Genomic DNA, 6,196 nt, shown 5'->3' with positions numbered 1-6,196 from the left:
AACAAGTTTCGGTTGCTCATGTTATATCACAGGTACCTTTAAACATAGGTTTTAGACATGCACTTGCGGGAAACAGGGAGGATAGATGGACACACTTGTGCAGCCGCTTAGTCAGTGTTAATTTGACCACACAGCCGGATGTTTTTATTTGAAAGTTAACAACGTCTGGCATATTCTCGGTCAAATCTTTGTATCTAGATTACATGAATGACCACACAAAGTTTCTTCGTAAATACATTTGGAAGATGAAAGTACCACTTAAAATTAGAATATTTATGTGGTTCTTGCATAAGAAAGTTTTGCTTACTAAAGATAATTTAGCAAAGAGGAACTGGCAAGGAAGTCGTAGATGTTGTTTTTGTGATCAAGATGAAACAATACAATATTTATTTATCGATTGTCCCTTTGCAAAAATGGTATGGCGTGTAGTCTATATAACTTTTAATATTATTCTCCCGGCAAATATTACGAACCTGTTTGGGAATTGGTTAGCGGGTGTACCAAAGAAAGATAAAGTGCACATCAGAGTTGGTGTTTGTGCTTTATTATGGACCATGTGGAATACTTGGAATGATTATATATTTAACAATGCAAAATCAACTTCTTTTATGCAGGTAATACCAATGGCTACATATTGGATCCGTATGTGGTCCTGCCTACAACCAACGGAGAAACGCGAGGACTTGGATATTGGGTGCAACCGGCTAGAGAAGGTTGCACAGGATATATACGACCAATTCAGCTGGCGTTTTGATCTTAGATTAACATGGTAGCGCAGAGTCGCCACATATTTTCTCTTGTCTTTAGATGGTTGATTCATGTCTCAATCCTGTGTGACCCATGATACTTAATAATCATCAATAAAAGTTGTATGCATCACTCGATGCAGAGGCTGGGGGAGAGTCTCCATTTCGAAAAAAACAAAGGCAACGCCTTAAAAAAGGAATTGGCAATGTTGTAAGTTCAACCGAATGTCAAACATGGGGTATCTCCTCCAAAGCTGAGCTTCTAGGAAGCAATTTTTGTTGCTTTATCTAGCCAAAACGCAAAAATATCATGGGTTTTCTCCTAGGAAAAAAAATGCATAGTCGATTTCAAAACTCTGGGATGCCGCCAACCACCCCCTCTTAAGCAGACTGCTCATGAGCATATTGTAGATCTCCCGTGGCGGATAAAGGCCCAAAGGCTTGCTCTGCTCAATATGAGAATTTGTTGGAAGCTTGTCGAGGAAGTCACTTGGTGCTTCTGGTCGGTACCACACCACCAAGTTGTTGTTTGCCTGATTGCGGCCGGGCCTGCCATATTTGGAGGTCTTGCATCTCAAAGGAAGAAATCATTCCCAACTGTTCGTGAAGATACATCCCTTTGCGGCAAACAAAGCCAGCAGCATGTCACTGAAAACTCGAGTACACCGGTGGGACTTTCGTGCACCCTTTAGAGAGAAGCCATGTCGTGGCAGCAACAGAGACTCTTAAGATCAAGTTGGATCGGATCGAGGCGCTATTGTACTTGACCGCACCGGGGCAGCACTATGGAAGCTTGTAGCAAGTTGAGATGCGGCTTGAACGACCGCCACATTGGGAAACATGTGCCCTGCCCCGATAGGAAGGCCACGGCTGCACATGGCCGGGAGCCGATGCTCGTGCCCCTTCCCAGCAATCCACCCGCCAGCCCAACACAGTTTGAGAAATCTATTAGTTTTCTTTGGCAATTTGTGTATTGATTGGGTTTATAAGGAGCATTACTTACGATCTTTATGAAAAGAGTTTGGCAGCGACCGCGAGTAACATATCAGTACATAATTCAAATCTGTACGTAGTTTCAAGAAAAACCATGTAATTTGTTTCGCAGACTTGTATTTACTTCATATATTCCAAAATATATCTATAATATGAAAGTATAGTTTATGATGGTTATAATTAAATTGATTTTCTACATAAATTTAGTTAACTTTGACCAAAACTAATACTTATACCATTTTTGACATAGAAGGAGGAGGGAGTGGGTGGGTGCCTGCAAAGCATTGTTTTTTCATTATTTTGCGCATGTATAACTCTGGAACATCCCATCCGTCCCACTATCAAGAGCGAAAGTTACACCTCTTCCAGATTTCAATATATAGTATGTTCACAAAGATAGTTTGGTTGTTACTATATATCATGCCATGATTTTTGAGCATCTATTGAATCCATTTTGGTTGAGTGTAGAAACATTTATTAATGGTATATATATTCAAAGCTTACAATTGCCATAAAATATCAATTTAAGGACATACCTAAGACTCAAGTACCAACTTTACATTAATCCAACTTCAAAGTAATTTTCATTTCAAAACCTACGTTGTGTTATATGCGCAAAACAAAGTAGCAGTAAGCATGGTACTATTTGTCCAACATAATACTGAATTTGATTACATAATTTAATTATGTGTTGAAGTTCTTGATTACTGTTATGCGGCCAATCTAAGTGATATTCATAGGAAGCAAGTGATTTTATGCTCAAGAAATATCCAAGCATGACTATATATACGACACATATTCATGTCGTATTTGAATTCAGATCTAGATATTCATGTCCACATTCGGATTTAAGTTAATCCGCATTCATTTTCCTATCTAGTAAACATGTATGATCATAGACAATTAGAAATGCAAAATTCGTTGTGTATATTGCCCTGTTCTAAAACAGATTATGATCTATGATCAGTCACTTACGATTGCAACTTTTAGTTCATGCACCTTATTGGTTTGACTTACGATTGTCCCTAATTTATGCATTAAATCAACTAGTTAAATATCATAAATCCACATCGCCAAGTAAGTTCACATAAGAGCTTGCACATCGATCTAATCCGTTTTGATTGGACAATCAGAGTTGACATTTGATCAGGCAATATCCACGACCCCGATGTGCACATCTCCACTGATTATATTGCTCAATTATATATTGAGATGTCGTTGTAGCTGGTGATACACTAGTAGAAAACCTCTCATCCATCTAAGCCATTGGTACCGGTTCCCTTACGAACCGGTACCAATGGGGTCATCTATACCGGTTGATTGGCTCTGGCGGGCGAGGAGATTTAATACCGGTTCGTTAGGAGCTTTCGTACCGGTTCGTGTTAGGAACCGGTACGAAAGGTCTTCGGCCAAAATTAAAACGCGTGGTGGGGCCCGGGCTGGACCTTTGGTACCGGTTCGTAACACGAACCGGTACCAAAGGGTACCCAGCCATATCAAAATCGCCCAGATCGTCCCGAGCCCCCTGTTGGCTCTCATTTTTCTCTTCTTCCTCACACTCTAAATTTTTCTCCACCTCTCACACACTCCAATAATCTTTATTTTTCTTCACCATTTTAACAAGATTAACGGCATACATCTATCCAAGGGTTAGCAATATCATCCTTCCTTCCGGCGTTCCTAATTTAGCTCAGTTTTTTGGTAGTTTTAACTCGTACTATTTTTGTAGTGCAATCAAGGTGTTCGATGAAATGCCTAAGTTAGTGATTTTATTTTTTTATATGCAATTTGAGCTGAAATTATGGTATGTTTTGTAGGTTTTAATTAGTATCATCCCCGTCCTCACCGCCGTCGATCGCTAGCGTCGTCCCCTAGCCGGCACGGTACCACCTCGGTGAGCCCCTCTTCTTTTTTATAAAAATAACTTAGTTTTATGTGATGAACTTGAATATTAATTAAGTTGGTCACTCATATATCCATGATGTTGTGTACTTAATGATTTTTGATATACATATAAAATGCAGATGAGTCGACAATGGATGTACGGTGACCGGTGCCATCCCGAGTTCATTACTGGCATGCATTATTTTCTCAACGTGGCTGAGGCAAACAGGCAGTCGAATGGTTTCATGTATTGTCCATGTAGTTGCTGTAAGAATATGAAGGATTACTCTACCTCGAAGACCCTTCACGTCCACCTGCTGGAGAATGGTTTCATGCCCAGCTATAATTGTTGGACCAAGCACGGAGAAAGAGGGGTTATATTGGAAGACAACGAAGAAGAAGAGGATAGTGACAACTATCCCAGCTTATTCACTGAAGACGGTGGTAGTAGAATGGGGGAAGATGAAGCTGAAGAAGAGCTCATTTTCGATGAGCCGATTTTTGATGACCCGGATGACGATTTGGGTCGGGCCATTCTTGATGCGAAGATGAACTGCGGAAATGAAAAGGAGAGGCTGAAGTTGGAGAAAATGTTAGAGGATCACAACAAACTGTTGTACCCAAATTGCGAAAATGGTCAGAAAAAGCTGGGTACCACGCTGGAATTGCTGCAGTGGAAGGCAGAGAATGGTACTTCGACAAGGGATTTGAAAAGTTGCTGAAAATAATAAAGAAGATGCTTCCAGGGGAGAACGTGTTGCCCTCTAGCACGTACGAAGCAAAGAAGGTTGTCTGCCCTCTAGGATTAGAGGTGCAGAAGATACATGCATGCATCAATGACTGCATCCTCTACCGCGGGGAGTACGAGAATTTGAATGCATGCCCGGTATGTAGTGCATTGAGGTATAAGATCAGGCGAGATGACCCCGGCGATGTTGAGGGTGAGTCCACCCCCAGGAAGAGGGTTCCTGCGAAGGTGATGTGGTATGCTCCTATAATACCGCGGTTGAAACGTTTGTTCCAGAACAAAGAGCATGCCAAGTTGTTGCGATGGCACAAAGAGGACCGTAAGAAAGATGTGATGCTGAGACACCCCGCTGACGGGTCGCAGTGGAGAAAAATCGACAGAGAGTTCAAGTCATTTTCAGATGACGCAAGGAACTTAAGATTTGGTCTAAGTCTGAGATGGCTTTAATCCTTTCGGGGAGCAGAGCTCCAGTCATAGCACCTGGCCAGTGACTCTATGTATCTATAACCTTCCTCCTTGGTTGTGCATGAAGCGGAAGTTCATTATGATGCCAGTGCTCATCCAGGGCCCGAAGCAACCCGGCAACGACATTGATGTGTACCTGAGGCCATTGGTTGAAGAACTTTTAGAGTTGTGGCGTGACGAAGGTGTACCCGTGTGGGATGAGCACGAACAAAAGGAATTTAACCTACGAGCGTTGTTATTTGTAACCATCAATGATTGGCCTGCTCTTGGTAACATTTCAGGGCAGTCAAACAAGGGATACAATGCATGCACACACCTTTGTTTAGGTGAGACTGATAGTAATTATTTGGGAAACAAGAATGTGTACAGGGCATCGTCGATTTCTTCCAAAACAACATCACGTAAGAAAGAGAGGAAAGCATTTCGGAGGTGAGTGCGGATAACCGAACGAAGCCTACCCGCCCTAATGGGGAAGTTATATATGATATGGTCAAGGATTTAAAAGTGATCTTTGGAAAGGGTACCGGCGGACAATCTGTTCCGCATGATGTTGACGGACACGTACCCATGTGGAAGAAGAAGTCGATATTTTGGGAGCTACCCTACTGGAAATTGTTAGAGGTTCACTCTGCAATCGACGTGATGCACGTGACGAAAAATCTTTGCGTGAACCTGCTAAACTTCTTGGGTGTGTATGGGAAGACAAAAGATACACCGGATGCACGGCAGGACCAGCAAAGTATCCACGAAGGAAACAACCTGAATCGAGAGAAGTATCAAGGTCCTGCCAGCTATGCTCTTACCAAAGAGGAGAAGGAGATCTTTTTTGAAGTCTGAGTAGCATCAAGGTCCCGTCGGCTTCTCGTCGAATATAAAGGGAATAATAAACATGTCGGAGAAAAAGTTTCAAAACCTAAAGTCTCATGACCGCCACGTGATTATGACACAATTACTTCCGGTTGCATTGAGGGGGCTTCGCCGGAAAATGTTCGAGTACCCATTGTGAAGCTATGTGCGTTCCTCAATGCAATTTCTCAGAAGGTGATCAATCCACTTACTCTACAAAATTCTGAAGGATGTGGTCCAATGTCTAGTCAGCTTCGAGTTGGTGTTCCCACCATCCTTCTTCAATATTATGACACATCTCCTAGTTCACCTGGTCGAAGAGATTGGCGTTCTCGGTCCTGTATTTCTACACAACATGTTCCCCTTTGAGAGATTCATGGGAGTCTTAAAGAAGTACGTTCATAACCGTGCTAGGCCAGAAGGAAGCATCTCCAAGGGCTATGGAACAGAGGAGGTCATTGAGTTTTGTGTTGACTTTATTCACGACCTTAAGCCGATCGGTGTTCCTGAATCG

Source organism: Lolium perenne, chromosome 6 (genome assembly GCF_019359855.2).
Source record: "Lolium perenne isolate Kyuss_39 chromosome 6, Kyuss_2.0, whole genome shotgun sequence".
Classification (NCBI taxonomy): domain Eukaryota; kingdom Viridiplantae; phylum Streptophyta; class Magnoliopsida; order Poales; family Poaceae; genus Lolium; species Lolium perenne.
The sequence above is the reverse complement of the archived record's forward strand: the minus strand, read 5'-3'. Positions refer to the sequence as shown.